Genomic DNA, 12,069 nt, shown 5'->3' on the forward strand with positions numbered 1-12,069 from the left:
AATGAATTAAACTCACATGAGACAGAATAACAGGAGTAAATTAAACAAAACTTTGTAACATGTATACATGGGAGAGACCTAGGAAAACTGAGTAACTCACCAAAATGGCAGAGGCTCTCATCTTAAATCGCATCCTCAGCTAAAGACAAAGGAGGATGTTGGGGGTGGGGAGAGTCAGTTATGGGAGATTACCAGAAAAGTACAGTAAACAAGAATAAGGCTATTATGCAGATTTAAGTCCTTCCCTTCTGCACTGATAAGAGTTTCTAGAGATAAGGTCGTCCCCCTTTCTTCCTGGTACAGAAAAGCTGACACCTTTACAGATGGGGATTTCCTTTACAAATGTAAATGTCTCTTAACAAAGGGTAACTTCTACTTTTCAGTTTCTCTCATGTTTGCAGTTTTTTAAAGTAACCAGCCCCAAATAATCCTCATGCCAAAGAGACATATCTTGGGGTGGCCAATTTCAATCCCCCACACTCCTGCCTTTGAAACTGTTAAGTTTCATAGTCCTTTGAAACTTTAAGAAGTTTCATAGTCCAGAAGCTGAGTGGTAGATTGTTACATCTCACTGAACATATTTCTTAGTTTTGATAATAGATCAGTCCAGTTAAATTTATTTTAGGCATTGATGCAGGTAGGCTCCCAAAGTTAGGCCTATATTATAGAAGCAAGCAATCAGGTATTTAATAAGAAGCATTTCTATGGAAATAAAAAGGAAAAAACAAGGTTAACGATTGGAACAAATTATAAACTAGTTCTTGAGCCCAGGGGGCAGCCTGTCAAGATTTGTAGATGTCAGAGCCAAAGCATCTTTTGCAGCTTAAGATGTCTCTGATGAAGTCATCAGGTGTTCAGGTATCTTTCTCAGTGGCTTATACAGCAACAGATATAAATCTCTCTTAAGTTTATATCAAGTTGTTCAGCTTCAGTTTGCAAGGCTACAGGAAAAAGGGCAGGTTCAGTTCTCAAGGATTCCAAATGAAAATGAGGGAAAAAATTAAAAACATTAATTTAGAGATTTGTAGCCAGATATTTCAGGAGACTAGAAGAATTCAGGATCCAGTCTAGTTCACAGGTAGAAAAAACCTCAAAGACAATTAACACAACTTGGAACTAATATCCACAAATCTATATTATAGTCTTTTACTGAAACGTAATTTTTCTCTCTAAAATCACCCTCATTTTTACCAAAGATAGCCAAACGAAGACTAATTGGTTTGAAAAATAAGTTTAGTTTCAATAACCTTGGCCCAATTATTTATATAAGTACAGCAAGAATAGCCATTGGTCACATAGGCTCTTTTAAAATCTACTTTGCTGGAACTTTTTATAAGGAATTGAACTTTAAAGGCCTCCAGAGGCCAGGAAAGCCAAGCCAAGGTTTTACCATTAGGCCCCACCTGAAATACCTTAGATTTAGGTGAATTCCTCTCTTCTCTTGAGGTTCCCAAAAATATTTCAAGGTTCCAGGCACCTGCCAGATAAACGACCTTCCTTACTTACCCGAGGTTGCTAAGAAACAAGGTAGCAGGCCAATATTTCCAAGTGTCTTTATTTCATAAAGTCCAATCCTTGTTTCTCAAAAGTTGTCTGGTCATATCTGAGTCTACGCCAGTTTCTCTCAAATATGACATACCAGTCAAAGCCTTGGTAAGATAACCAGTGTTTCCTATTGTGTCCTGTTATGAGGAGAACAGATTCTTATGGAACTTATGCAAATAACTATATTGCCATGAAAATAACAATACTTACTAAGAGTTTCCAAATTCTGGAGGGATCAGGTAGGGAGAAAAAGGTAAAATGTTTCAATTCTGCTCACAAAGGTATAATTTCACCAACTTGCTATAAGTCGTGGTTAGCATAAGAGAAAAGAGAAAAAGATTTCCTTAAATGTGAGAAAATAAAATATCAAAAACTCAACAATATTTCAAAGAAAAGTCATAAAAAATTATAATCATCCTCATCAGTTCATACAGTCCTGTATAATCAATTCTTGATCTTAATCTTCTGTTAGCAGGCTTATGAGGTCATGAGTTTCTCCATTAAATTTCTGTAATTTCTTACCCAGTTCAGTTTACAACCTGAAATTTTATCAGAAAATTGTATTCTACAGTGTCAGAGTCCTTTCCATGAGTTTCTCTGAAGACAAAACATATTTGCAAAAGCAAAAAGCATCAGGGTAAAGCAGCAACTATCTGCAAATGACAAAAGACTCAAAAGGGCAATTGACAAAGAAACTTGGCTACTTCTGTGACATATAACACTTTAAGATAATAATTAGAATTATGGCTGAGAACCAGGACAGATCAGAATTTTAGGAATATTATAATTTTTAAAACATTTACCCACATAACACCACCAAAGAAAATTTATCATCACTTATCTGATAACGTGTCCCATGTAATTTAACATACCAGATAAGCCTACTTAGTTTAGTATTTTCCTCATAGGAAGAGAGAGCAAATTTCTCTGAGAAGTCTCAGGGGTCCTCTGAAAAGCCTTATAGAAATACTCTTCCTTCTTCCAGGTCAAAAGAAAGCCTTCATTCAGGATTTGAAATATTCTTTTTGGGAGGGGGAGGGCTCGTCAAAAATATCAAAAGGTTTTAAAACACTTGTTCAGATAGGAAACAACGCTGACTGCAAAACAGTGCTCAGGTGTTCAAAGTGACAACAGAAACAGCCAAGAGCAATTAAAACAATCAAAAAATCTTAATGGAGAGACCTCAGTCTTTCTGAATGTAGGAAATTATTTTACCAAAACACAGATTTTCTGTCTTTTACGTAGACTTAAAGCAGGCCAAAAGTTGAAGGAAATTATCCTTTGAGAGAAAACCAAATTTTAATTTTTGCATTAGCTTATTTTTAACATCAAAACTCATTTACTAAATTGGATTTACTTTAATCTTAGTCAAGTTGACCAGGCATAAAACTCTTTCAGATCTTCTCTTTCACAAAGCTTCTGTAACTCTCTTTTAACATTCAGAATTTGTCTTTCTTAACACAACAAACAAAAATACTTCCATTCTTTACACCTTCTTTACTGAAAACATGCATTTTACTTTCCTTGAGAACAAAGATGTTTGCCTTAGTAGTTTCCAGTAGCTTTAATTACATATATTAATTAGAATTTTTAACCCTTACAGACCCTAGTAAAAACTAAAAAGGTAAGCAATTACAAACTGTCTTTTATATCAGCATTCTAAACGTTTTTCATAATTTTTAGAAACACACCACTTCACAGTAATAGAACACAAGGCATGTTTACTAATAGACCCAAACACTTTTAGCCTCTCTGCAATAAGAAGCCAAAAGTAGATAAACTTACATTTAATAATTAATGTCTAATATCTTATTTGGAAATGATCTAGATACTCAATGAATTTTATTATTTAAATTAACCTAGCAAAACTTCAAAGTTCCAAGTTACCAAAGAGATTTTGGAAGTTATTTTAAATACACATGCCATAAACTATAATTATTGCTAAAATTTTATCTATAAACTCTTATTTCATTTATATCTAAATCATTTGTTCCCAACAATTATGTTTAGATTACCTACAAAAACTTCATGAGACATAAGACAAAATTAGCTATTTTTCTAAGTTATTATGCTGGCAAATTTGTAACAGGGATAACATGAGCTTTTTTTTAAACTAGTAAACCCAGGCTGTATGTCTGGATTATATCCAATGCTGATAACTCAAAGGACTTGTCTATTTTAATCAAACCAACAAACTTAACCAAGCTTTCATTCACCAAAGATTATTTCTTATCAAATTAACTTGAGAGACATGTAAGCATTTACTTTAAGTCAATTAAACAGAGCTCTTGATTATGGTCATACCATCTGAGGGTAAAATATCACACATATATATCATACATATAGACACACACACAGGTAGACACAGACAGAGGCATTAAATTTTTGTTATGAATCAGGTGCAATCCAAAAAACACTATTTCTCAAAAACATTTGCATTTCAAAGAATGGCTCTCAGGTCTAGAGAAGATGAGAGTAGAAAATTTACATCATAAAGGCAGAGAAATCAGTCAAGTTTTCTTCAAGATGGAGTCTCAGGGACATATTTGCCTTATCTGTTTCTATTGTCTCAATATTTTGTCTCAATTAATACCTAGGAGCATTTGAAAGGAACAGGGGGGCCCTGGGCTTGGCAAAAGACAGGCGAATTTTGAATTGCCTTCTAGAGCCACACCTCCAGATTGCAGAGATTTGCAAGACAAGGATGGTTGCTTCCAATTCCCCAAAGAACTGGATTACAGCCTGAATGACAAAAAAAGAGGCCGTCTCACCCCTCCAGCTACACCCTTCCAATTGCTTCTTTATATCATGGAAATTTTTAACTTAAGGGGTGAATCAAAGATTTGTATGTTCCAAAACTTTCAGGACAATGTATCACACTTTTAAAAGTCTTACAATCAGGCAGGGGAAAAATTCCCCAGTGAGACAATGTCTATCCTCACAATAAAACCTATAATACAATCAGACAAAGAGATACAATCACTTTATGTAAAGCCTGTAAATATATCGATTTTCTACAAATTTCATTTGAATTCCATCAACTTTGATACCTCTAATCATAGTTTTCATTAGGACTTTATCAATAGGTTTTTGTCTTATAATATTGGTAGGGGAAGTATTTCTAGTTATGCATTTTAAAATAAACTCAGGCAAAGTTGATATAACCTCTTTAAAAAAAATCAGCTCAAGCATTCCAATCTTCGTAATCTTATCAACACCTACACTTTTACATTTCATCAATTCAATTGTAACCTGAGTCAGGGTATTAAGGCTAGTCATTATTTTTTCGTGTGTGTGTATTTCCTTTTTGATTTGGCCTTTTCATAGGTACCAATAAAAATTATAATGAGAGTTCTCATAAATTTTGCCCCCAATTTAGAAGTTTTCCCAATTTAAATGATCCATTGTCTGGCCACATAGATGAGTAGGACCTTAACAGTGACTCCTACCAATAAGCTTAACCATGGATGCAAGAGGTGTCCCCAAAAGAGATGTGTAAAAGTCACTCCCAAAAATAGTCTAAGAAAGCAAAGGCCTTCTTTGTACAGCAAGCAATGAAGGTTGAGACAAACTCCTATGACAGCTGACACAGCTGGACAAAGACAGTGTGTCCTGGAACCCCAGTCTACTCGACTGCCCACCAAGATGCATACCCGTTCATGCATCCTCCAGATGGCAGAGACCAGAAACATCACAAAGCCAAGCTCTCAAAGACATAAATACTACCTCTGGGAGGAAAAGGATCTACAACAAATGAGCACTCAATCAAATCCTAGAGCCGCTGAGTCCAAGAAGCTAGCCTGACCAAAATTTTCTCCTGCTAATCTAAATTTAGAAAAGCAAAAAATCTCACCAAGCTTGCTTCCATTGGACCCTGCAGGCAGAGAGCCAGGAGACTGACGTGGTAAGAACTGTTACCTCTTACTGGCTCTTGTCAGGGGTCCAGGATCTCTCAGCTGTAACAGTCCAGGAGCAAGCAGTGTACAGCCAGTGAAATTTTACCCCATCCCTTCATGGTTGCCAAACTGTAGGGGAGGAAGACATTTCCTCTACTCACTCTAGGTCCTTCTTGCTGGACAATGAATTAAATTCACATGAGACAGAATAACAGGAGAAAATTAAACAAAGCTTTATAACATGTATACATGGGAGAGACCTAGGAAAACTGAGTAATTCACCAAAATGGCAGAGGCTGTCATCTTAAATAGCATCCTCAGCTAAAGACAAAGGAGGATGTTGGAGGTAGGGGGAGTCAGTTATGGGAGATCACCAGAAAAGCACAGTAAGTAAGAGTAGGGTTATTATGCAGATCTAAGTCCTTCCCTTCTGCATTGATAAGATTTTCTAGAGATAGGGTCATCACCCCTTCTTCCTGGTACAGAGAGGGAGACACCTTTACAGATGGAGATTTCCTTTAAAAAGGCAAATGTCTCTTAACAAAGGGTAACTTCTACTTTTCAGAGTTTCTCTCATGTGTGCAGTTTTTGAAAGTAACCAGCCCCAAATAATCCTCATGCCAAAGAGACATATCTTGGGGTGGCCAATTCCAATTCCCCACAGGACTAAAAGTGGGGTTCTTCCTAACTAAACCAGTATACATGGCATTGGCTTAGTGGCCAGGTAGCAGGTGGCCCAAACATGCCAGAAAGCTTATGACCTTTATAATGCTGTGGCAAAACATTCAGGGAAGCTGTTGCGTGTAACACATTGTATGGCCTGTGGCCACTCTGAACCTGTAGGTTAAAGAGAAGCAAGAAAAAGCCAGAAAGTTAGTGTATGTTTCTAGTTCCTTGCTACTTTAGCAAGGCATTTCAAAAAAGATACAATCTCAGGAAAAAAAGTGGCTAATTTGCAAACAGAAAAGGAAGAGAATAGCCAGTGTCTAGATATTTGGTCTTTTATGTCAGGAAAGCTATCTCCTTATGTATCTCAAATAGAAAGAGAAAAGATGGTTATTGCATGTAACTGTAACCACAGGACCAGGAACAGAATTTACCTCCCCAAAATACGCCTCTTTGGTGTAAGAATTATTTTAGAATGCAGATTATTTTTAAGAAACAGCAGATACAGAGAAAGCTCTAAAAATCTAGAAGATGTTATCCATTCGTAAGGGAAATTTGTATCTACAAGGGAAATCTCCATTTGCAAGGGTGTCTTCCTCTCTGTAACAGGAAGGAGAGGATGGCTAAATCTCTAGAAACTCTTGTCAATAGAGAAGCAATGACTTAAATCTACACAACGACTTTACCCTTGCTTACTGTGCTGACCTCATCTAAACAACAGAATGTTAAAGCTGCTTTTCCAGGAGCATGTGCAGGAGAGAAGATTTTGATCTGCCAATCGAAACTCATCCCGCCAGAGCTTCTGCACATCAGCCAGTCCTCCGTGATCCCTTAAACTGCACCCCATACTCTGGATCAGGGAGACAGAGTTGAGAACCTTTCCTTCTGTCTCCTTACCAGTTGATTGCATAATAAACTGCTTATTCTCTCAAAGACCAGTGTACCATGGCATTGGCTCTGTGCTCATCAGGTGGCAAGTTCTTGCTTGGTAACATAACCTTAAAAAAGTAATTAAGCCCATCCTGGGGGCACAGGATAGACAAAGAACAGACAAAGGATGTGGCCTTTGAACCAGGCCTGTGGTTCAGAACACCTCAAAGCTACAATTCAAGTGAGCAAGAGGTGTGTGGCAAGTAAGGAAATAACAAAATAAAACAAAAACTAGAAATATGTCTAGAAAAGAACTTCACGTAGTTTGCTGACACATGAAACAAATTGGAAGCAAAAATATCCAAAGTCTGTTAGTTTTTAAGGGAAGTGTATCATTGAAGAAGTGACTGTTTAAGCCTTAGCCAATTCACAGGACATCAAAACTGCACCAGCAGGAAGCAGGGTACAAAGCTTGTACAGTCACCAAGAGACAGTAGTGCTCATCACTTATTTTAGATGTGGCCTTGAATGATAATGGATTATCAAGAACTTACCAGAATTCTAAAAACAGACACATAGATCAATGGGATAGAAAAGAGAGCCCAGACATAAACCCACACATATATGGTCAATTAATTTATGACAAAGGAGACAAGAATATACAATGGGGAAAAAACAGTCTCTTCAATAAATGGTGCTGGGAAAACTGGATAGCTACGTGCAAAAGAATGAAACTTGGCCCTGATCTTACATCATACACAAAAATCAACTCAAAATGGATTAAAGACTTGAATGTAAGACCTGAAATCATAGAACTCATAGGAGAAAAAAGAGAGAGTAAGCATCTGGACATTGGTTTTAGCAGTGATTTTTTGGATTTGACACCAAAAGCAAAGATAACAAAAGCAAAAATAAACAAGTGATACCGTATCAAACTAAAGAGCTTCTGCACAGCAATGAAACATCAACAAAACAAAAAGGAAAGCTATTGAATAGGAGAAAATATTTGCAAATCATATATCTGATAAGGGGTTAATATCCAAAATATATAAAGAACTCCTACAACTCAATAGCAAAACAACAAAAAATCCAACTAAAAAATGGGCAGAACTAAACAGACATTTTTTCCAAAGAAGACATACAAATGGTCCACAAGTACATGAAAAGGTGCTCAACATCACTAATTATTAGGGAAATCAATACCATAATGAGATATCATCTCACACCTGTTAGAATGGCTATCATCAGAAAGATAAGAAATAAAAAGTGTTGATAAGGACATGGAGAAGAGGGGACTTTTGTGCACTGTTGGTAAGAATATAAATTGGTACAGCCACTATGGAAAACAGTATGGAGTTTCCTCCAAAAATTAAAAATAGAACTGCTACATGATCCAGCAATTCTACTTCTGAGTATTTATCCAAAGGAAATGAAAACAAGATTTCAAAGAGAAACCTACACTCCCATGTTCATTGTAGCATTGTTCACAACAGCCAAGCTAAGTAAAAAGCTAAGTGTCCATTAACTATGAATGGATAGTGGTATATTTATGCACAATAGAATATTATTCAGCCATGAGAAAGAAGGAAATCCTGTGATTTGTGACAACATGGTAGACCTTGAGGGCATTATGTTAAGTAAAATAAGGCAGGCAGAGAAAGACAAAAACTGCATGGTATCACTTACATGTGTAATCTTAGAAAAAAACCAAGTCAAACACAAAGAACCAGAGAGTAGAACGGTGGTTGCCCAGGTCTAGGGGTGGAGTAAGTAGAGAGGTTGGTAAAAGGGTATAAAGTTTTAGCTATAAGAGGAATAAGGTCTGAGGATCTACTGTACAATGTGGTGACTATAGTTGATAACACTGTATTGCGCAATCGAAATTTGCTAAGGGAGTAGGACTTGAATCTTCGCGCACATACACGGAAAGATAAATATGTGAGGTGATGGATGTGTTAATTAACTAGATGGGAAGAATCCTTTCACAATGTATACATGTATCAAATTATCACCATGTACACTTCAAATATCTTACAATTGTATTTTCCAATTATAACTCAATAAAGCTGAAATGGAAAAAAGAGAACTTACCAGAGTTTAATGTCAGGGAGGTTAAAGGACAATGATCAAGAAAGTTCCTCTCAGAGAGCAAAACTAATGTTAACTAAGAGACTACCTCTGTTCCCAAAGGAGGAATTCTTCAAAATCCAGCCCATTAGAATTCTACCCTTCCTTTAGAACAGTGACTGCTCTGTATTTCCCGTTCTTTCCTTTTAATTATTTTTTAACCTTTTTGTTTTGAAATAATTTTAGACTTCCCCAAAAGTTGCAAAAATGCGGAGTTCTTTTATACCTCGCACCTAGCTTCCTCGAAAGTTAACATTTTGCATAACCACAGCATAATCAGCAAACCTAAGAAATTAACATTAGTACAATTCTATTAAGTAAACTAGAGATTTAGGATTTCACTAGTTTCTCCACTAGTGTCTCTTTGTTTGTTTCAGGATTCAATTTGGAATCCTACACCACATTTAGTTGTCATGTCTCCTTTATTCTGCTCATAATCTGTGAAAAGTCCTCCGTCTTTTCTTGTCTTTCGTGACCTTCACCCTACTGAAGAGCACTGGTCAGTAATTTTGTAGAATTTGCCTCTATTTGGATTTGTCTAATGCTTTCTCATGATTAGATTGAGGTTATGCATTTTTGACTGGAATGCCACAGAAGTGATGTGTCTTTTTCTGTGTCTCATCAAACAGCATATGAAATAAATAAATCTCTTTATCAGTGAGGATAACTTTGATCATGTGGTTGAGGTGGTATCTGATGGGTTTCTCCACTGTAACGCTATGTTTTCCTTTGTAATTAGTAAATATCTTGAAGAAATGCTCTGAGATTGTGCTAATATCCTACTTCTCAAATTTTCACCTACTAATTTTATCATCAATTAATTGATCTGTTGTTTTTATTCCTTCTGTATTTACTACTTGGAGGTCTTCTGTAAGGAAGAGCTGTTAATTCTGCATTTATTTATTTATTCAATTATTTATTTATACCAGTGTAGACTCATGGATATTTATTATATTTTATGGGGTATAATCTAATACTATTATATTTTTGTTGCAAAAATTGGTCCACATTTGGTTATTCAGAGCTCTCTCAGGTTGGCTCCTGTATCCCTTTGACATGACTCTGTCCTCTGGGACCATTTCCCTACTTTCTGGCACCATGTGATGCTCAAGGATCATCCTGTATTTTCTCTGCCAAGCCCTAGAATCAACCACTTCTCCAAGGACTCCTGGTTCCTTTTACTGGAGAATGATATTTAAAAACAAAGGTCTGGGTACTAGGTGTGCTCATTACTATAGGGGTGTCATTACTTCTAGACTCTCTCAGTGGACAGAGATTGGAAATATGTGTGTATATGCTAACTTATGCATACATATACATCTATATTTATTTCTGAATCTGTTTGCATTAACATTTTTTAAAAATGTGAGTTGATAGTGATATCTCTGATTCCAATCTAGTACTGCTGTGTTCATCCTATCCTCCCCTTTTTCTCATTTGTAATTTTTTTCATCAACAGTAAGAAACTTGGCCCTCATTTTTTCCAATATATTTATTTATTTGTTCAACCCTCATACAAAAACAGAATTGCTAACTTATTCCCTTGAGAGAAGCAAATTTACTAACTAGAGTACAGTATTGTACAGTTTTTTTATTCTTTAGTCTTATCGCGTCCAATCAAATACTGTTTTCCGAAGTACCTTAAGTTAGTTCTTTTCTTCCCTTCCCCTTTTGTGTGGTTATGCTATTGATTTGTAATAGAGTTACATTTGTTAAGTTTGTATTCCATTTTGGGTCTCCCCCACAACATCCTGGTTGATTTTTAAAAAATTTGCTTGTAGCAAAATTTACTCTTTGTGGTATGGTCATGCACTACATAATAACGTTTCAGTCAACAGACCCGTGTATACTATGGTGGTTCCATAAGATTAACACCATATAGCCCAGGTAGGTAGTAGGCTATACCATCTAGGTTTGTGTAAGTACATTCTATGATGTTCGTACAATGACGAAATCGCCTAACAAAACACATTTCTCAAAATGTGTCCCTGTCATTAAGTGACATATAACTGTATATAGCTCTATGACTTATGACAAATACATACATATTCTCCATCATTGCCATGATACAAAAAAGTTTTATTAGCTCAAAAATTTCCTTTGCTGCTTATTTCTAATCAACCCTCTCCACACTCCCTACCTCTGAAAACCACAGATTATTTTCCTGCCCCCATAGTTTCGTCTTGTCCAGAATGTTATATAAATGGAATCATACAGCATGTACTCTTTTAGATGTGATTTTTATGTGGTATTTTAGGTCTGGCTTCTTTTCATCAGCAAAGTGCATTTAAGATTCATCCATGTGGTTGCTTGAACCAATACATTCCTTTTTGCTGCTGAGTGGTATTCCAAGGAATGGATGTACCACAGTTTGTTTATCTATTCGTCAGTTGAAGGACATCTGGATTGTTCGCACTTTGAGATGATTATAAATAAAGCTGTTATAGATATTTGCAAGTAAGTTTTTACATTAATCTAAGTTTTTATTTATTTTGGTTTGGATTTCTGGATTATATGGCAAGTGTATAAATTTAACTTTATAAGAAACTACCAAGCTGTTTTCTATAGTGATGGTACCATCTTGTATTCCCACCAGCAATGTATGTGAGTGCCAGTTGCTCCAAATCCTTGCCAGTATTTGGTGTTTCAGTTGTTTTTTTAAATTAGCCATTGTGATAGATGTATAGTCATATCTAATTGTGATTTTAATTTGCATTTCCCTAATGATTAATGATGCTTATTTGTCATCCATATATCTTCTTTGGTGAAGAATCTGTTTATATCTTTTGTGCAATTTTAATTGGATTGTTTGTGTTCTTGTTGCTGAGTTTTGAAAGCTCTTTATGTAGTCTGGAAACAAAACTTTTTTCAGAAATATGACTTTCAAATATTTTTCCCATTCTGTGGCTTGCCTTTATTCTTTTAAACACGTCTTCATAGCATAAAAATTCTCAATTTTGAAAAA

The sequence above is a fragment of the Equus przewalskii genome, chromosome 31 (assembly GCF_037783145.1).
Source record: "Equus przewalskii isolate Varuska chromosome 31, EquPr2, whole genome shotgun sequence".
Taxonomy (NCBI): Eukaryota; Metazoa; Chordata; class Mammalia; order Perissodactyla; family Equidae; genus Equus; species Equus przewalskii.